Here is a 22856-nt window from a genome sequence, read left to right on the forward strand (position 1 = left end):
TCTGATAGTCTCTTGCGTTTCTGTTTTTTCAATTCGGCTTCATAAGATAGAATGTGACCTCTCATAACTGCCTTAAAAGCCTCCCATAATGTTGAATCAGATGTTTCCCCTGTGTCATTGAAGTCAAGGTATTCCACAATACGCGCAGAACAATATTCCTGAAAACCCTTTTCGTGAAGTAAATTAGGATTAAAACGCCAAGAATATTTAGCTTTTTCAACCCCAAAGTCAATAGATACACTAACTGGGCAATGGTCGGATATCAGTATGCTATGATAGTCAGAGGAAGAGGCTAATGTTGCTAACTTAGAGTCAATTAAAAAGTAATCAATTCTGGAATGTGTCTTATGGACATTAGAAAAGAATGAGAAATCTTTGCCCGTGGGATTTTGAAGTCTCCAGATATCAACTATGTTCAACGACTGAATAAGCTTATTTAGAACAGTGGTTGAATTAGAGGGGCTACCAGCGGGTGGAGATTGTTTGTCCATAAAGGGATCAAGAACACAATTAAAATCTCCTCCTATGACTAAATGTGTTGTAGCCATATCAGGTAACAATTTGAAGACTGACCGAAAAAAACTGGGGTCATCAAAATTTGGAGCATATAAATTCAAAAAAGTAACATGCCGAGATAAAATAATGCCAGTAACAATTAAATATCTACCGTTAGGGTCCTTTTTAGTGAGGAGATGTTCAAAGGGTATATTTTTTCGTATTAATATGGACACACCCCGAGCTTTTGTCAAAAAAGTCGAATGATACATTTGACCGATCCATTTACACCTCAGTTTGTGAGCATCAGAATGTTTTATATGAGTTTCCTGTAGAAACATTATATCTGTGTGTAATGAGTTTAAATGGGAAAAAACTTTAGATCTTTTAAGAACACTATTTAACCCACGAACATTCCAAGTCACTATTTTTAAGTGTGAGTTAGGGTTCACCATTATAAACTAAGCAAGTAAGTTGTTATATTTGTAATAAGTAGCGGCTGCAAAAAAAAAAAAGGAAAAAAAAAAACCCTACATCCCTATCCAGTATGCCCAATTCAAACATAGAACGAGCACTACAACGACCCATAACAGCTGAGAGACTGCTGTCCAGCATAAACAGAAAAACTTGAAGCTTCCTCAGCTCCTCTCTCGCCTTTCAGATAAACATTAATACTTCACTTACAAAGCAGAAAAACGTGAAACACAGTGATCTTACTTTAAATCAGGTTCCAGAGGCAGTGATAATTTGGTGTGTTTTAGCAATCGTTCATCTCAGATAAACTGTCCGATGGTTTTCCCATGCACTCCTCAAAGTTCAAAGACAAATGTGAAGACACTCTTACCAAGATGTACCGTATACGTGAATGTTCAAGGTGCCAAATTGTCGACGTATTCCTCAGCATCACGAACCGTTGAAAATATCTTGGTCGTCTTTTCGTAGGTGAAGATGAGGCGCACTGGAAAAAGAAATCCGTGCTTAATTCCTCTGGCCTTCAGCTTCTCCCTCACACCGTCAAACTGTTTTCTCTGGCTCGTTATTTCCTGAGGGATGTCGGGGAAGATACTGACGCGTACTCCATTGAATGTCAGTGGGCTTTGTGCGCGCGATATGCGCAGTATTTCCATTTTCACTGAGTCATGATGTATCCTTGCGATCATCGTACGCGGCTTCGTATTCGATGGGGCTCCAATCCGGTGTGCCCTGTCTACTTTCACCCCGTGGGGGAAGTTTACCTGCCCAAGAACCATAGGTAGCATTTCGGACACGAACCGCGTTTGATTGCCCTTCTCGGCGTTCTCTGGAAGACCTACAATTCTGATGTTTTGCCTTCTCGACCTTCCCTCCAGGTCAGTGATTTTTGATTTGAGATTCTTATTCTCGCCCGTTAAGTTGGCACAGAGCTGTTCAAGATGGGAGATGCGAGTATCATGCCCGGAACAGGTCTCTTCCAAACTTGTCAGACGGGATGAGTTTGTTTCCAGAGCTGTCTGAACTGCAGATATCGACGCCTCTAGCACATTAAACCGAGCGTTCATAGAAGAGTCCAGCTTTTTAATCGCCAAAAGAATGTTTTTAGCAGAGAAATCTTCTCCTTCCCCCTGCGGCTCTACTGATTCGCCCTGGACACGGACTCGGTTAGCGGCGGTAGCATGGTCGCTAAAGCTAGTTAGCTTGGAGTCCGTTAGTGAGTCTTCCTCGTCGCTGGGCAATGGAGTTTGCGCTTTTTTCATGTTTTTCTTAGATTTACTCATTCCTGTCGTTTCAGCAACTTGTCACCACTGCATTCGTATCAAAAAAAGTGAAAATTTCAGTATTTATTTCAGTAAAGGCGGAGAGGCTAACTAAAGTGCGACTTACTCCATGAGATGCTCACCAGCGTCCCATCAGTTTAAAAGGACTTTTATAGTTTTGATTTCCAGACCAATTACAGGAAACTGAGACAGGCTATAGTCACCCATTAAACAACACAGAGGAACAAAGAACCAGTATTGTGGCAAAATCAGATTCCCCTTTGAGCGTATGCACATCATGCAGCAGTATGGGTTCAATAGCCCATGCTTATTACTTCTGTATCTACTGTAACTGTAGATTAACCCTTATTTATAAACAAAAAATAAAGTAAATATAGCCACATGCAGCAATTGGCAGTTAAAGTACAGCTACAAAGGTTTAGTGAGCCTCCTGAAGGCCTATCTGTCCTTCATGGTAAATGAGCAAGATAAATTTTTTTTTAAAAGCCACAAACCGGGGCTCCGAGTGGTCCAGCGGGCTAAGTGCTGCCACTATGATTTGGAAATCGCTGGTTTGAATCCTGTTCATGTAGCTTGCCATTAGCTGCCAGAGCCCCGAGAGAGCACAATTGGCCTTGCTCTCTCTGGGTGGGTAGATGCGCTCTCTTCCCACATCACTGGGTGATGTCCAGCAGCACAAGACGTCTGTGAGCTGAGGTATCGGAACCATCAGCAGCAGTTGGAAAAGAGGCGGTGGCTGACCTCACGTGTATGGGAGGAGGCATGTGCTAGTCTACAACCTTCTGGTGATGGGGCATGACTAGTGATAGGGGGAGTCCTAATGAGTGGGTTGGGTAATTGGCCATGTAAGTTGGGGAGAAAATGGGATAAAAATTCGAAATTAAATTATAAAAAAAAGGCTAAAAAAGAATTTGGAGAGTAGGATTTATGGTTCAGAAGTTAAAAATATATAATGTTTTGCTATAGCGCCACCATCAGGCCATTGATTGTCATGGTATTTTTTGCTTTCACATCTACTGTACCTTGCATCCAAGTCCTTACAGTTTTTGCTCCACATTGCATTTTATCCAAGATAAAGTTTAAGAAAAATAAGAAAAATAACATTAATAGTTACAATAAGGTCCCAGCACTACGTCTTTGGTAATTATTCGTTCATTAGAGGATGATCAGTCATTCTCACTCTGTTGTGTGATGCACACACCTGAAAGGGCAACTTGCCAAATTGACAGCACAAAAATCATTGTAAAGTATAGAGAGAGACACAAGACTACATAGATGTAGATGACAGGATGCAGCAAAGTTCTTCTAAACTGCAGTTTGAGAACAATCCAAAACTATCCAGACTAAATAAATGTAGTGCATCAAACAAATGAACCTTGATGACTCCAGACTTCCAGGTGTAAACACACTCTTAGTGTGTGTTCGATACCAACTCACACGACTACCTTACACCTCTAGCAATACTGAATGCAGCTACATGCAGACGAGCAGCTCTGCTCTCACAGTGCATCCCAAGAGCTGTGTGGATCAGGGAGTGTCTGGAATGAGCAGTCACTGAGCACACACACACTGAAGAGAACACAGAGAGATTGAGCAACATCTCCAGAACCTCCAAACACACACTGTCAGACTGGAACAGAGACATCACCCTCAGCCCCTGCACCTGTATCTGACCTCATCCTGATTCAATTCCATTCTGATTCTGATTATTGATGATCATCCAGAATAATGAAATTACATTATTAAATATTGAAATGCAGAGTTTTCAACATTTTAATAATGTAATTTCATTATTCTGTATGATCATCATCCTAAATCATCACATATGTATTAGATAAAGCACCATCATTCCAGAGAATCATTTTTCAATTAGTCCTCGGTTCCACTGCTCCACAGCTCAATGCTTGGGGGGCTTTATACACCTCTAGGAATGGTACCAATTGAATGGTGTACAGAATAATTGGTCATATTCTGTTGGCAATATTTAGCTACAGGGACTAGTCAAGTTAGTGTCTACAAGCATTCTGTTTCACATTATGTTCAGCAGGAATTAAAAGCAGCCTCTGAGGTAATGGAGTAAGAAGTGTATGGAGCTTCTATTCATCTGCAACCACAAGATGACCTATTACAAGCCACACACACACACACACACAGTTGGGACAGTCAGTTGGGACAGGTGTTTGACATACTTACCAGTTTTGAGATCAGGGCTAAACACGTCAGGGGGTCACAGAGGCACAGGCCACAGGGACACGGAGGTGAGAGGTGAGCAACATCAGCCTCTGCTAATACTGCAAGAGAAACACACACAATCATTATCATCATTATCATAATCATCATCATCAAAAACAACAGTCCTGCCAAAACCTTTAAACATAGCATTATCACTGTCCCTCTCCCTTTTCCTGATCCAACTACTCCTCTCCCTTGTCCTGACCCAAGAGAAAAAACATGATAAAATTTTAAAAACATGGCAAAACAATAAAAATATGGTAAAAACACGGTAATGAGTAAAAACATAGTAAAATATAAAAAAAAAAAACAAGGCAAGAAATATTAAACAAAAACACAGTAACGTAATAATAAAAATATGGTACATAGTAAAAACATGGTAAAATATATAAAACAGTGGTAAAACAACAAAAATGAAAAAGATGAAAAAGGTAAAAACACGGTAAAACATGGTAAAATTTGAAAAAGTACTAAAACAATAAAAATGGAAAAAAATGAAAAAACATGGTAAAAAACAGTAAAACATGGTTAAAACATGGTAAAATATGAAAAAGTGACAAAACAATAAAAATGGATAAAAATGATAAAACATGGTAAAAACACGGTAAAACATGGTAAAAAAAATTGGTAAAATATGAAGAATAAACTGTAATAATAAAAATGAATAAATGATAAAACATGGTAAAACACAGTAAAACATGGTAAACATGGTAAAAATATGGTAAAATATGAAAAAGTGCTAAAACAAAAAAAGTTTTAAAAAATGATAAAACATGGTAAAACACAGTAAAACATGGTAAAAACATGGTAAAAACTGGGTATAACCATGGAAAAACATGGTAAAAATATGGTAAAATATAAAAATGTGCTAAAACAATAAAAATGTAAAAAAAAATGATAAAACATGGTAAAACACTGTAAAACATGGTAAAACATTAAATAGTGGTAAAAGAAAAAAATCGGAAAAAAATATGATAAAGACAGTAAAATATAAAAAAAGGTAAAACAATAAAACATGGTAAGTAGTAAAAACATGCTAAAACACGATAAATCATGGCAAAACATGGTAAAAAAAATGATAAAAATGCAGCTATAAGAAGTATTTGACATTAAACAAAAGAGGGTAATTAAACCAGTTGGTATGAACAAGTTCTAAAGAGTGATAAGATATTTGTCAAGCAAAAAACAGCTCTTTATAAGAACACCCCTCTTCAGGCATAACAGGCTTTAGTTTACTACTTTAGAAAACAGTAGAAAATACTGTAGAAAGCTGTGGTTTCATAGAAATTAAGAAATTAGTGAAACAACAAAAACAGTGAAATTAAAATTAGACACTAGAAATGGAAAGATAGTTTGAAGGAGGAACAGACGGAAGGAAAATGAGCTGTTCTGTAACTGAAGCGCATGGGGATGGGTGGAGCTTCACATCATACTACAACCAGCCAGCAGAGGCACTAGTCATTGGTCCATAGCTATAAATTTACACCTAAATCAGGGTCATGTTTGACTCTAATTTGCAAAGGTTGCAAGACCAATAGTGAGAGTGACCTCATCCCAGTGTGTCTGTGTTTGGTGGGATGGTAGTAATGGGAGAGCTCAGCCTGAAGCCCTCTTGTCGGTCTTGTTAAGCTGGTAAACTGAAACTTCCTGCCACTGCACTACACATCAAAGCCAGGTGGCCTGCCAAGTTTCCTTTTCTGGAAGAGAGGCGGCCACCGCCATCGGCACTCGTAAGACACGCCATCACTGACGCTATAACGCAAGCACAAAAGGGATTTAAAGAGAGCGAGATAGGCAGAGGGAGAGAGAGAGAGATAATGAAGGGATAGAAGAGAGGATGGAGAAACAGCTCAGATGAGGGATGTGGGTGAGAGGGCTATGGAGTGAGAGAGAGAGGGAGGCAGATGGATGGGATTAGGGGATTACGAGTGGGCAAAAGCAAGCTAATTCAATCCCAACCCCACACCTTACAGAAAAGAAAAAGCACACACTGGATTTGATGCTGGTCTTTTCCTGTCATCATCACTCACAGACCAATAAAAGACTGAGATTTTTGAGCTGAAAGATTTAGTAATATTCTTTAGAAATGTTTTCAGAGCATCATGAAATCTGATCAAATTCCATCATAAACAAATCTGAAGAGATTATGCGTTTAAGTTGTTTAAAATACTGTAACACCTTATAAAATAGTGACATACTAAAAAAAATAAGATTTAATCACACTACGCAATTAAAACAATGCATAAGACTTGTCTTTGGACAAAATGGCCCAATTCAACATTCTAAAAAAAATGCAGATTAAGTGATATGGATATGGGTATAGTGAAGCAAACAAAACACTTAAAAACCGTTCACAGGAGAAAAATAAAGAAAAATAACCTTTTAAAACCGAGGATATAATTCCATGCATATTTCTATACATATTGAATGAATCATTTAAAATAAAAAAAATAATAATAATTATTAATTATTCTGTATTGACAAATATTACAATCAATGCATCCCTAGAGAAAATACTGTTTTTTGCTACATGTATTATGCACAAAATTGTGCAATTTACCAATTTATATATAATTTTAATTAACAATTGCATACAAAGGCAACACAAAAAAAGATTGACATTTCTGAAGTAAAATTTTATACATTTTATGTTTTACATAATTAAGTTTGAATATTTTGTTTATTATTCATTTATTATGTGAACAATACATTCTGGATGCATTAACTTTATGACAAATTTAAAATCATAACAAAAAAAGTGTTTACTAAATTTTTCTTTACTAAATAACTGGTCAAAAGGTCAAATTAACACTTAGAATTTTTTATATATGGTTTGGCATTTATTTGATGGTTTTGCTTAAAAAGGATAACTTTCAATGAAAGTTAAACAAATATACGGATTAAATCCAAATAATTTTGGAGCATTTTCATTGACCCCAATGCTCACATTGTGCCACAATGTACAGCTTTCAGATTCGCATTATGTAAAAAAAAAAAAAAAGTGAAAAATAGAAAAAATGTTTTGATTGACAGCGAGCAACTTTATATGTAATGTAACAGACATTTGTTTCCAGCTTTACATCTGTCTAGATTCAGTGAGTGTGAATCGTGTTGAATGGGAGTAGAAAGTGCTGGAGTGTGTGAGGAGTGGCTCACTGTGAGCTCACTGTGCTCCTGCATCCCAGCTTGAGTGGCACAGGCAAGTGCAGGCTGCTGGCAGGTGTTGGCTCAGACGGCTATCACGTTCTGCTGGCTCCACACTCCACACAGCTACTGGATCAGTTTCAGTGGGTGGAGTGAGGAGAATGAGGGGCTTCGCTGGGCTGCAGGATGTTTGGGTGGGGGAGGTTTGCTGGAGATGGGGGCTGCTGCTGCTGCATGAAGTACCTAGGAAGAGCATTCCAGCTGAACTGGTTCTACAGCCCTCTCCTCTACATATAGTGTCTCCTTCTCTCCAGTACTTTCTGCCTCTTCTTTTCACAGTTTATTTACTACACTCAGGTTCTCGAAATGGCTTTTACATTTAATATACTTCAATCTGTTATTACAGATAACTAGATGTTTACAATTCTAGCTGATGTTGGTTGGATGTTACCCATTTTAAAATGATGTTAGCTAGATTATCACTACTTAACCTGGTGTTACTTTGTTGCGAACTACTCTAGCTTATATTAGTTACATGTTTACTACTCTAGCTGATGCTGCTAGATGTTATCCAAACTACCGTAACTGATATTAGTTGTATGTTAACAACACTAGCCGACGTTAGCTAAAATTTATCCAATCTAACTGATATTGGTTCGATGCTAACTACTCTAGCCAATGTTTGGTAAATGTTAACTACTCCAGTTAATTTTAGGTAGATGTTATCCAATCTAACTGATATTAGTTCGACGTTAACTATTCTAGCCAATGTGGGCTAGATGTTACCTACTCTAGCCAATGTTACCTAGATGTTATATACTCTAGCTGGTCCTGGCTAGACATTAACTACTCTAGCCAAAGTTTGCTAGATGCTAACTACTCCAATCAATTTTACCTAGTTGTTATCCAATCTAACATATTAGTTATATGTTAACTACTCTAGCCATTGTTGGCTAGATGTTAACTACTCTACATAATGTTGGCTTGACATTAACTACTCTAGCCAATGTTGGCTAGATGTTAACTAGTCTAGCCGATGTTGGCTAGATGTCAACTAGTCTTGCCGATGTTGGCTAGATGTTAACTAGTCTAGCTGATCTTGGCAAGATGTTAACTACTCTAGATGATGTTTGCCAGATGTTAACTACTCCAGTCAATGTTAGCTAGACTTTATCTACTGTAGCTGAAGTTCGCTGGATGTTAAGTACTCATGTGGATGCTGACTAGATGTTAACTTCTCTAGCTAATATTAACTTGACACTATCCATTCTGGCTGATGTTGGCTATATATATACTCTAGCTGATGTCTGTTAAATGTTATCTACTGCACTGATATTACACAAGAAATTAATGAAAACATGCTTTTCACATTCAACACAGTAAAGTCTGGAATCCTTATCAACTTCATCAACTTCAACTCCATTCTGGTTAGCCTTACTAGCTCATTATTCCTTCTTATTTAATTCATTCACTTTCCTGATTTATTACATCTGTGGTCAGGGGAAAAAAGTGGGTGAATGACTAAGTAAACTAAGTAAACTAAGTAAACGTGATTTTTCAAACTATCACTTTCACACCATTTCCCCTGCATCCATCCTCTCCTCCTCCATCTTCTCCCCAGCTTTTCCTCATTTTAGTCTCGTTTCCTGCATGGCCTCCCTCCTGCATGGGCTGCACTGAACCCCTCATTGAGCAAAATGTGTGACCCAGTGTTCTGCACCCCTCTACTACACAAACAACCCACGGAGAGACAGAGCCGCAGCATAAATCAGAGACGGCCAACACACACACACACACACACACCACATACTGCACCTTCACACTTCACAGGAAAACCAATCTGTGCATTAAGCTCATGCTCTTAAGTTAAAGTGTGTTAAACTGTTTCTTATAAAATAAATAAACAGAAAAGAATGCATGAAAAAAAGAGAAGGAAACAGGCCAAAGTGATAGAAAAAGGTGAGCACGTTCACACATTGGGTTGACCATCCCTAAGGGGTAAAGAGAGAACAGCAGGGGTTGAGTGGGGGGTGGTGGAGTAAAGAGAGGCCGGTGAAACTGCACTCAGCTGTGACTTCTAACAGGTGGCCCTGACGCGACCTTTGGCTTCTTTTGCATACGGCTGCCATGTTGTTACAGGCAACACTGCTGGGAGCTCCAGGTTAAAGCAGGAGGTCAGAGAAGAGAGAACTCCTGGAACTGACAGTTGTCATCCTCCTTCTTTTGAGTATTAGAAGGATGAGTGTGTCCTTCAGATTGGCCTAAACCCACTAATTACTTTCTGTTTGATTCTCTAGTCAGTTGCGTTTGGCAGCATCCAACACAGCCTATATCACTCAGCTCTAATAGTTAGCACTGTCTGACATCTCTTGTTTGAAAGTTTTTCATTTAGTGACTGCACGCATACAAGTAGGTGTGGGAAGCACTGCATTTAGGCAATTTAATAGCATCTATTTTTAAATAAAATTCACAATATTCTGATTTTGCAGTTGAAAAAAGAACAAATTCAACATAAATGTTCTGGTGCATTCTGAGACTCAAATAAAGGGGCATTTTTGTGGAATTATTTGGTTCACTGAGTTCAACAACTTCTCAATACAGCATGTACAAAAATATCATTGTGAGACCCCTGAGACAACACAGCTATTATAAATAGGACCAGTATAAAAAAACACTATAATTTCTGCTCAACTATCTGTATTTAGCACACTAAGATTGGGCCCCTGTGATTGCCACAGGAGTTCTGAAAAGGATGTACATCAATTTCAGGCAAAATCACACTGATTTCAAACCGTAGAAGCACTACGTCTTGAAGAAAACATGACTTAGTGATTTTACCATGAAAATTCTGATGCATTCTGAGACAAAAAATAGGGCAAATTACAGTGGGATAAATAAGGCCAGTCTAACACTCTTCACATATAGAAGCTGTCAGAAGGGATCTCATCTATTCATATTAATAAAAAAAATAATAAATATAAAAAAAAAACAATAGCGTGGGCATTACTTTAAAATGGTGCTGCGTTCATAAATAAAAAAACTGAAATGATTCTATAAGAACTAAAAATCGTTTTCAAGAATCATTCAAATATTTGAAGAAAAAAATATATATATATATTTAAACAATACTGTCCAGTCCTACCACATATTATAAGTAAATATACCTAACATAACAAAATAAATTATTTATTTTCCTTAAAATAAATAAATAAATAAAAAATAAAATTTTGTCTGTGCACGTACATGATGGCATATTCGGATCAATCAAAATGAATGAAATAATTCCCACATCAAATGCATTGCATCATTGCTTAAAGATGAATGTTTACACTTTTGCACCTGAGACGTGTACACACACACACACAAAGGCGAGAAGAACCCCCTCCCACACACACAGCTGCTGTCCGCAGCAGATCCTCACACTGCAGCGTAGCAGGGGGACCGACGGCCACTGAACTCCCACCCACTTCCAGTACTGTGCATTCCAGGCTATTTAAAACTCCAGCCCCAGTGCAGACTGCAGCCCAGCAATACACTTCTGCTCATTATTTTATAATCATTGCCTCAGTTACTCCACCCACCACCCCCCTCTCTGCTCTGTCTGATCACGTCCATCTTTTGAACTTAGATCGCATCAGACCCGTTAACACGACTGTGGGATCGCATCAGACAGCCCCAGTCTGCAGACAAGCCAGACAATACAGCAGGGTGTTAGTAGGAGCAGAAGTAGGTCAGAAAGTGTGTTTGGCAACAGCGTGCATGTTTCTGCTCCATCTCTACTGTAAAGCTACCACACACTTTCTCCCTCTCTCTTTCTCTCCCTCTCGCACTAAACCTCCAGCCTAACAAGAATCTGGACACCCTACCCCTAGACGTGCAAACACCAAAAAAAATGTGGTAGGACCAAGGAGTGAAATGGCCATACTATTAGGCCTTACTCTCTTATCCTGCACACTTGAGGGCAAAGGCCCAACTAAAAGTGCCACAGTAACTTGTTAAGCCATCCTTGAATCAAGCAAGTGCCCTGAATGAGTTTAATGATAAACTCAGAGCAGCCATCTCCAGTACATCATCTACTGGACCTCCCAGAGAGACTGGGCAGAGGCCTCAAAAACTCATCCAGACTGGAAATGCCTCATCTCATCCTGACTCCACAGAGAAGCCGGCTTCTGATCAAAGTACAGGGCCACATCGCTGACCGCCAGCCTCTATTGAAACAGCCTGTTACACACTTACTGAATGAATCCCACAGAGTCCCACCCACTGCTGGCCTCTACTGCCGACGCCCACACATACACCCTATTGCTCCTCGGCTGTGACCAATGCAGCTGGAGCAGTCAGGTGACTCTGCAGAGCTTATAAATGAGTGTGTTTGTGCGTGTGCGCATGCATATGTGTGTGTGTGTGTGTGTGACAGACTGGCTCCTGGAATCACGCCTCTGAAACGAATGCAACCCCCAACACACACTTGTTGACACACACATACACACAAAACCCCTCTGGAATAAGAGATCTTGTGCAACCACCCCGTTACAGTAAGCGTTTCGGGTTGATTAGAATCAGCCTGTAGACTCCTGATTCCTCTCAGTTCTTCAGGGCAGTTAGTCTGGAGCAGAAGGGGGCAGTGCAATACAGGCTCCCGGGACAACGCCCGCCCCGCAGCACTGTTAGAGGCAGCTTTAATTCACATCGTAAACACAGGAACACAGCCTGACTGCGTTATCACAAAATGTAAAAGGTAACCACTCTTACAGACGCTGCTATCTCGTGTGGGAAGTCCAAGCACTGATAGATGGCAGTAGGTTCACACAGCCACAGCCATTCTATGCGGGCAGAGTCCAGAGGAATCTGTGGAGTAATCCACCTCAAACAGTGCTGCGCTTCTAATCTCCTGCACTTTGCTCTGGTGAGCACACTGATGAGATTTAGGGACAAGCAATTTGCTCCAACAGAGCAATTTATTCAGTGCTGTTAATGTGTTAAGTGCGCACAGACAGTGAATCTACGCAGGTGTTAAAAGTGAGACATTTTACCTTTTCATGAAAAAAGTTCATAAAAGTTAACTCATTTTGAACAGCAGCTACACATCTCAAAGTCGTGGGACAGGGAAACAAAAGGCTGGAAAAGTAAACAGCTGCAATAGGAGCAATCTGCAACAAACTCACATGACTGAGTATAAAAAGCTCATTTCAGAGAGGCAGAGTTTCTCAGAAGCTAAGATGGGCAGAGGCTCACCAATCTGCAACATCAGTGCATGGACTTTCAGAAATCATTGCGTGCAAACACAGTTCACTGTGCAATCCACAAGTACAAGTTAAAGCTCATATTTAGTTGTTCACATAAGACTTTCCCATGTAACCACATTTTTAACAGTTTTACCAAGACAAATCTCAGTTTCTAAGTTTAGAACTTTACAGGCAACAGGAAACCACAGGTATGAAACCATCCAGCTTCCTAATCACAAGTGCACTGTTGAGAAAATAAGTCAAGGCTCTGTAAAATCTTTAAACCATTGATTGGTAGAATCATTTAATGTTAAGACAAATCTCAGTTTCTAAGTTTAGAACTTTACAGGCAACAGGAAACCACAGGTATGAAACATCCAGCTTCCTAATCACAAGTGCACTGTTGAGAAAATAAGTCATGGCTCTGTAAAATCTGTAAACCATTGATTGGTGGAGTCATTTAATGTTTTAAACACTAAACATTGTTGATGTCAGACAAAAACACAGTATCTCGAAAAAACAATTGTTCTACGTCAATTTTGGAGCATTTCCATTGGTCCGATTATCATGAAACTTGGACATAAAGTAAAGATCAACTGGAGATTAGATACAAGACACCCTAATTGGGTACAAAGGTGAAAAATTAAGTTTTCACCCTCATGAAAAAAAGACAGCACAAGATTTTAATGGAAAAATCTCTCTTGAAGTATAATCAAACACCACACTATTTTCAGATCTGAGAAAACCCACATGGTGTGAATAGATAAAAAAAGAACATATGTTAATTAAAATATGTTAATCAGAATCCAGACCTCTACATCACTGAATGTTTCTGAGATGACTAGGATGGAGAAAGGAGAAGGAAGATAAGGCCCCTAACTTTATAAGGTGTGGAAAGGTGTGAAAAAACCTTCTGTAGAAACACGTGAGTATTCTATAAAGAATGAAAGCTGTTCCATATACACCATGCACTCAAAACATCTGATATCAAGTGACCCGATCTGCATATGCCAGGTTACACCGCTGTGTCAGGTCACAACAGGGCAAAGGTTAAGCAGAATATTTAGAGTTCAGGTCACTAATGTGACTTTTTCCATCCACCAGAGACAGGAATTCATACACAAAATTGGAGGTAGCATTTCTGGACAGGAATGTTATGGTGGAAGACAATAAAATACATTTCCATCAAATGTAATCAGATCATCCCTAAATTCAGCAGTTGTGATATGAAGAAGCTGTTTGACTGAAGCCTATTCATTCCATCAGTCCTTTCTGGTCTCTTTGTAGCACGTCCCCCATGACTTGCACAGCAAGAGCATGTCCCATACCCTGTGATAAGGGAGTTAATATTTACTGCAACCCTGTGATGAACCAATCTACAAAAGAGCCAGCAGTGAACTTTGCCTTGTTTCCATGTTTTGTTTTCTGTCCTTCTCCAGCCTAATCTCTGGTTCTGCTAAAGCTCCTGCAAGTATTCATTCATTCTACAAAAGCAAGCAAAATGAAGCCCCAACAACTTCCTCTTTTATATGTAGATGCAGGTAAAACATAGCAGATAAAACGTGTTGTGTTCTACAAGCGTACCATCAAAAAAAGAGATGTTCAAAGCCTTGCATTTGCTGCAGATCAAGATACTTCAACAAGTGTCAGAAATCTTACTCTCTGATCATGAGAAAGCAGAAGGAAACATATGCCATCAAAAATAGTATTTTCAGGTCTAAAGTCAAAGGTCTTCAACACTAGGTGTTGTATATGTATAACACTAGTTGGCCAATCAGTTTCATTAACAAGTACTACATTAAAACTAAATAAAATTTAGAGCCAGGTACATGATTTGCTGTCCAGAGTTTGTGTGGGCATCAATTGTTGATCTACATATAAGAAAGTGAAGTCAGTTCTTGAAGTTGATGTGTTAGAAGGAGAAAAGACGACTGGGTAAAAATATTATCAAAAAAACATCAGGCAGATCTTACGGATTGATCCTGGTATGCTGTGTTTTTTTTTTGTTTCTACCTAAAGTGCTTCAAGGAAGGGCAACCAGTGAACCAGTGACAGGGTCATGAGTGCCCAAGGCTCACTAATGCATCAGGAGAACAAAAAGTTTGCGTGTTTGCCGGTGTAATCCCATTGTCAGTAACAGAAACTTTTTGGATTTTGGTACAAAATCCTATTTCCACAGACTGCTATCTATCTTTCTAAAAAAAAAAAAAAGAAGAAGAAGAACCTTGAACCATTTACAAATTTCTCATCAATGCATCCATCCATCCATCCATCCATCCATCCATCCACTCAACAAACCAAGGAACCAGCCAATAAGTCAGCCAACCAACTGGTCATTCTGTCTTAATAACTTTCAACTTTCTCCCTTTCCATCCACCAATTATCCAACAAACCAGCCAAGGAAATAGCTAGCCTGTCTTTCTTATAAAAGTATTTAACCAATTCATAATTTCCACATTTCTAATCCATCCATCCATCCATCCATCCAACCAACCAACCAGCTCGTCTGTCTGTTTAGACTTCAATTTAATAAGAGACAAACTTTTGATCCATCCATCCATTCAACAAACCAAGGGACCAGTCAACCCACCAGCCAGCCTGTAAATGAAAACTGTATTTTTTAAACTAAGACACAAATACACTGCTAATGAGTACAGCAGGCTAACAAGTATAAAGTACCTTAGCATTCTGTAGACATGTTTAGTAGGTAAATATAAAAAAAAAGTGTTGTAATCCTTTAAGGGGCAAACTGTACTAATTAAAAGTGAGGTGCTACAAAGAACCTCACAAATCTTTCTTTATGTAAGTGCTAAGCCAGTTTTTATTGGAAATATGTGAAATATGTACTGGAATCACACATTTAACACTATAACCTATATATCCATAAAAAGCTGTCCAACTGAGTGCAGGAGTCTTAATAATATTGTGTATAGTTATTAATTACAGAATCATGGGTAGCTAATGATCAAAACATATGGCCAAAGCAGACGCAAAACACAATCACCAGTCTAGAGCTACAGGTCCTGATGTAACAGTGAAAGCAAGCTAGAACCTATTTCCAGAATCAAACAGAAACCAAAGACGATGGAGAAGAAATTCCTGCTCTCCAGCTGCATAGCGGGCGAGTGAGCTGTCCTATATATGCAGCAAGAGACGAAAGCAGACTGGTTTTCACCTGATTGTAAGGGCACAGTGTTTGAGCCATTGTCTACTTTGCCTCAGGGCAGTTAGGAAAGGCTGTTAAAAGAGATGCCTAGCTCAAATTAATCCCTGGGGATGAAGGCAGCATATTCGCATCCTTTGGCTAGCGTACCTTTTCTTTATCTCAGATCCTATTTTAGCCTGAATAGAATACACAGGGTTAAAAGAATACTTTATGAATGCTAACTCTAGCTTTTCACACACAAACACATACACATACATCAGCTTGTTGAGTGTGTGTCTGAAAAAGTGTTACAGGGAAATACAGGGAAAATAATGTACTTTTAGACCTGCACAAAACTATTAATCAGATTAGACTACATTAGTAAAATAATATATGTTTAACATGCAGAGAAATGCTGAGAAAAGCAGTAATGTTGGATAGAAAAGAATTGATTCTGATTATTGATTCTGATGATTAATGATTATTAGAAACCTTAGTGCAAAATATAGAATGTCACAGAATCCACCCACACATCCATCCACTAAATGAAACAAGGAACCAGGCAATGAGCCAGCCAACCAACCAAATAAATGATTATTCTGTCTTTCTAAAATTTTATCTTGCACCCTTTGCATCCATCAAATCATCCAACAAGCCTTTTTTTTAAATGTAACTCACCAAAATCATAATTTCCACATTTCTGATCCATCCAGTAAACAAAGTTGCAAGCCAACAAACCAGCATACCAATCAATCAGTCAACAGACCAACCATTCTGTCTTACTAAAATTTCACCCTTTTTACATTTTTGTATCAGTCCAATTATTGAATGTCACAGAATTGTTGGGATATCACCTGGAAATATCAAAACAGTAGGAATCTTACGATATGCAAAAGTCACAGTTCAATTCTCTACCATGGTTTGGTCCTCAAGGTTTAGTATAAGTACAGTAAAACAGAAAAAAAATCTTAGGCCAGGTAGCCAAAGCATTCATATGTGATCTTTTTTATAGTGCCTTATATTGCCGTACAGTGTTCCCTGAGGTGGTTAATATGGCCTATATATGGCCTTTAGCATGTTAAACCAGTTAACCAGTGTTAACATATTAAATGTTTCCATAAACACGGTCATCATCCAATACGATCAGAATATCCAGCCAATATTTTTTTGGTCCAAAAGTCCAAAAGGCGAAAACAGTATAAACTAGGGGGTACAAAACAAGACTACAGTTACCATTTCAATACCATAATAATTCAACATAATAAAAGCTAACATCTTTTATAACAATCTCTGGATTAAGAAACTAAAGTCTGATGCCTAACAACAGCATCCAAACGGAATATGGGAGCCTCTTCACATGAGGCATGGAGTCAAAGCTGAGGAGCACATGTGTTTCCCATTGCACATCTCACTAGGAGACACACCAGAGAATCTGGCCAACCAGCCTGCAGCCTCAGCGCTGCACCGTGAAGCTTCTCTTCCCTGCTGTCTCCAGGAAAGCCACACAAGGCACATACGGAATGACTCACTGTCCGATTGGGCCAGTTCTACGACTTCGCTGGAGTTTGTGGAGGTCTAAATGCTACTTTGACTAATGCTACGCGCTGTGCGAGGTGGGGCCTGGCTTAACCCGGTAATGTAGGCCTGCATTTTCCACTTAAATGACTCTCTTCTAAACGCCTTCAGTCAGACCCTTCTCCACACCCATCATTGCAATGAATATCACTGTGTGATCATGCAATTACAAAGTCACACATGAGTGAATGGAGTCTTGTGACAAGATCAACAGTGCTCTCAAACGCGGGGGTGTGGGCTTCTATTTTTGCTTGCTCTGACTTTTGTCAAAGCTGAAAAAAGAAGTCCAGCTGACCAGCTGATGACCCTACAAGAAGAGGAGCTGTTAAATTGGCATGAGCCTCTTTGTATCTTAAAAGCATCTGTTTGTTCAGTGAACGAGCTGAAGGCACAGAGAGAGACCTAGAGAAGATGGACTGCCGCTTCAGGAGAAACAGGTTTCGCTGTGGTGCTGCCAACCCTACAGCTTTTGGTTGCTGGGATGCACAAATGAAAGCACCACCAAAATGAATAGCTTATGATTAATCATCATCATAAGAATGCAAGCTCACTCTGTGTCTATAGTTTATCATCAGGCTAAATATCTGTGATTTGTCACATGGTTCACAAGACACTCAATGAAAACACCCAAGATTTGTCACAACACAACTTAGAAGTACTTTATTGCACTTGTTTAAATTCTTCAAATTCCTACTGGTAATGCCTGTGATACAGCAGGCCTTCTACAGGAAAGACACGGACTGCTGCTATTTAACCTAAAAACTGGGCACTAAACAGGCTAAATCTACTTCCACAACTCAAGCTAGGCCCTGCTGTGGTGCCCATCAAAACCCATCAAAAGCTACAACATGGTACCGAACAGTTTTAGTCATAAATTTACCTCAGTAGTGATATTCTAATCATACATTTAAATTGCACTGCTAAAATAATAATTTGGTCTATTTTTATACATAAGGTGCACCGGATTATAAGACACATTGCGGGACACTAGTAGGAATGCCTACATCGACGTGAGCAAGAATGTTGCGACGTTTCACTTCTAATGCTATGAGTAATATACAAATAATATATGTGTTGATTATTACCAATATCAGGCCAACATCAGCAGAGCAGAGGAGTAAAAAAATAATAACAGATCCTCACAGTTTGTGATGTAAGCTGTTTGACTATTTCTAAGGGATAGAAGAGTGTTACAGCTTACTTTCAGAAGCTATTCTTCCTAAGTGAAGAGCTTCAATGTTTTTAAAATACAACATTTCAACAATGCATGTGTCAGTATTGGAAAAGGAAAAGCTGCATTGTACCACCTCTAATGACATACCCCCTAGTGTTTGCTGAGCCTCCCCAGGGTTTAAATGTTATGGGTCAGGGACTCCCTTAACACAGAATGTACCTAATTAGGCTTCAGTACGTAGCTAAATGTGTGACAAGTGTGGGCCCTCAGCATCCTCCCTCTGCTTTTCAGGGCCTAGAAGCTATTGCAAATCCACAGACTGCAATCCACTGCCAACTGACAAAACTGTCTAGTCAGCAGCAGCAGCGCTCAGGCTGGGGTGGGTGGGGGACTGGGCAAGGGGGGCGGCAGCAGGGAGGGAGGCCCTGCAAAGCTGGGTGGGATTTGTCTTCCCTCATTCTCTCTCGACTCTAGCAAACACAGAAAGATCCAACCCTAAGCAAACACAGAGAGACCAAGACAATTCAACTGAGGATGATGTTTACAGATGCACTGCGGCTCAAACTGCTGCCTCTTCATCAAGCTCTCTTCAAGTACACAGAAAGAAAGAGAGAGAGAGAGAGAAAGAGATAGGTTACTGTAGCCATTGTTTCTAACTTCCTTCATTCACACACACTGCTTCATTTCCTGTTATCCTTCTCCCATCTTACTGAATCTGACGCCATTAAACGTGCTACTACATACAGTACAAATGGACAAGCAGCTGTTTCGCACATCAATTGCTTATGTTACTAAAAACAACACACTGCTATTCAGTTATAAAAGATGCTACCAAACATAGCTGTTTACTGACAAGAACCTGTTGACATAATACACATCATTATATAGGAATTACAATTAATCGTTCTGTGAAGACCCAGTACACCATTTTCTTTTTCCATTTGCTGTGTTGCTAAATCATAATCAGGAGGCGCCTGGTGATCACAATAATTACACATACCCATCCTGATTTTATAGCAAATTAAAATTCCAATGCTGCTAACTAGCATGCAAACTAAAACTAACCTGATTTGTGTGCTGGTCTCAAATTCCTACCCAAGTTAACGGTTAGCAAATTAACATGCTAACTAGCATGCTTAAAGCTAAATGTAAAATGGATGTGTCTGTGCAAAGAAACAAAAATTAAATCCACAAAATGCAAATCAAAGGCAAGACATTACTGCTTCTGCCTCATTTTCTCTACTGAATCATGATGCAAATTTGGAACCAATCAGTGGACCCCTAAGTCATTAAGCCCTCTCACTAAAAGGTTATGTGGCACAAATTACAGTTAGCTAACTGTGATGAAAATACTTTTTCTAGAAAAACAGCTTCCTAATCTTTTTCTTTAATTTGCTCTTCATCTAACAAAAGTCAGAACAACAAAGTTTGTCAGAAATAACTTCTTAAGAATAGCTGCTAAATAAAGCCCATTGATTTTATTATGAATAAAAGTATCTTTGAAATAAGTTTTGGCTCCATGCCTACATGATGGCAGTTCCCTCCCCACAGGTACAGTCCCTCACTCTACACCCCACTACCTAACCAGGCCTCCAATCCCCTACGAGGGCGAGGGAACATAATCTTATCTAAAATAGACAGGTTAAAAATAGCTGCAGACCGAAACAGGATGCCCATCTCTACCCTGAACGATTGAAGAGATCACCCATCACTAGTGGGAAAGGCAGTGGGAACACATGGAAGTGCTTTCATCCCTCCATCCACTCCAAGGATCATTATGGGAACACTCTTAGATACAAGCTGGTGAAATAAGTGAATATTTACTGTGTGTATTTTTAGTAGCCTATCAGCATATTGTCGCTGTGCAATGAAATTTGTACTATTGAACAAGTAACAATAAAAAAAAATTGTACTGGTCTATTCCTCCAGATTTATTTACACAGTGTACAGAGCAGCTACAGAGTTCTCATGATAGAGAAGAACTTTACCACATGTAAGAACTTTACAGGAATTCTACTACATTTCAAAGGAAGTAATGTCTAAACATAATTTTTTGCCAGTTCATTCATTTTGACAAAATGAATAATCTTTTAAAACGGAAAACTAATAAAATAAATAACAAGAGTTTTCTGCTTTACATCAATACATTTTATGTATTTATTTTAAACAACAATCATTTCAATGCAGATTAGACTAAATAATAATAGTTAATTGCCCAATTGACAGTTGATCCAAAATTTCTACTCTACATTTAGTTACAAAAACATATACAAACACACCACAAATATAGTATGCTCTACATGGATGCATATTTCTTGCAAAATCAGATTAGGCTCACTTTTTTTTTAGAAACAAAGGAAGTTCTGCCAAAAAGTGCATGTCAGGCCAAAATCTCAGAAACAAACATGTAAAACTGCCCATCAAGCAACCAGCAGTCATAGACTACAGGAAAACTACAGGAAACTGCAGGCCTACTTCTGCAGAACTGGAAGAGTACTCATTACAACTGAACTGAGCTGAGGTCTTTATGAAAAATAGAGGAACCATTATGTAGGAAAAACTACTACTCCACTCAACAATCAGAGCATTAAAACTCAATCAGGGAACAGGAGGTGAAATTAAATGGGGTGTAGTTAACTACATCAGAACTTGCCAGCATTGAAAGAGAGAGAAAGACAGTAATTGTGCTTATTGTTAACAAGCATCATAAAAAAAGGCTGAAAGACAGACAGACAACAAAACAACAAATCTAAAAATAGATCAGATCCAAATGAAGTCGATTTTCAGTCAAAGGCCAAACCAGAAACCAGATGAAACCTATACTGGTGCCATGTTAGGGCATGATCCAATAAGGGTGATTGAAAAACAAAGGACTGAAAACCAATGACTATAGTTCATGTTTGACTGCTTTCACTATTGTTAAAGATGACAGGGGGCCATTACTTTTCACACTGGGTGTTTCTCAACACTTTTTTTAACTCTCTCATTTACATTACAAAGTGATGCAATTGGTGTGTGAAGGGTGAGCTCTCCCAAATTAACGTTCATCACTGAAACCAAACTTTGATCTGCGAGAAAGTGCAGCAGAGTTTATCGAGAATTTTTGAGATGTAAACAGACATTCAGTGAGGGTTTTGTTGAAAATGGTTCAGTTTAGACAAACTTATACTGCATTTATCCCTGGTCACTTAATGTGATTAGCGTAAGTGTAGTATAAGGTCGCAAAAGTGTTTACATCCATGTTTGTCATGATAAATACATTATCAAATTATTGTACAATATATAGACATGACCTCAATATTTTTTTCTGTATGTTTGTTTCTATACAAATGAATTTCACCGATATTTCTACATTTTCACTGGTCTATCTTGGCCTTATTCAGGGATAATCTTGAAACACAAGATACATGGAGTGACCAGGAGTAAACACATTTTTGTACAGTGGCGGTAATAAGATCCCGTTTCACAACATATACAATGCAAAAATACTTGATGAATGTAATAATATATTTTGTTAACCACAAATATGCAAAAACTTACAAGGGTCTTATTAGAAACATTGGTAAATATAAAAAATAGGTGCTACTTATAAAAATAATGTTAGTGTGTAATGTTTGTAAAAAATTTTTTAGTGATAAACAAAAAATGCAAATATGTTTCAGGCCAAAAGTAAAACTTTCAAACATCAGACAGCGTATTGTAACCCTTTTGTGTAACAGCTTCCTGTGATGTAGCTTTTAAAACCATTACAACCTTTAGATGTCTTCTTCCCATCACTACCACTACCACTGTGCACAACTCTGTAACAACTAGTAAAGTTGATCAAGAACGAAGCGCACCAAACCACTCTAACAGACATTATAATAACTGAAAAATGCATAATGATTACTGTGTATAACTGTTTTAGTATGCAGAAGCTCAAAATCAGACAAGGTTCTGTCTCTCTGCACTGCATCAGGACCTGTATAGCGTCTCCGACCCTCACAGTGACTGCTATCTATTCAGCCTTGCCGACTCCCTGCTGAGGACACAGGAGATTAGAGCGCAGTCCACTGCTCAAGCGCTTGCTTTAAAATGCCTGTGTTTTCAGACTAGTTTGGGACAAATAGCTC

The 22856-nt window shown here is 38.8% G+C and overlaps 1 protein-coding gene across 2 annotated transcripts in view; it reads right to left on the reverse strand.

Moving 5' to 3' along the window:
• rreb1b (ras responsive element binding protein 1b) overlaps window positions 1-22856 on the reverse strand; it is a 59093-nt gene that overhangs the window by 32364 nt on the left and 3873 nt on the right. For both annotated transcript variants that reach the window (XM_015602099.3, XM_049478537.1), the window contains exon 2: window positions 4443-4540. The gene's annotated coding sequence lies outside the window, so the exon portion shown is untranslated. The remainder of the gene's footprint in view (window positions 1-4442; window positions 4541-22856) is intronic.

Source organism: Astyanax mexicanus, chromosome 4, assembly GCF_023375975.1.
Source record: "Astyanax mexicanus isolate ESR-SI-001 chromosome 4, AstMex3_surface, whole genome shotgun sequence".
NCBI lineage: Eukaryota > Metazoa > Chordata > Actinopteri > Characiformes > Acestrorhamphidae > Astyanax > Astyanax mexicanus.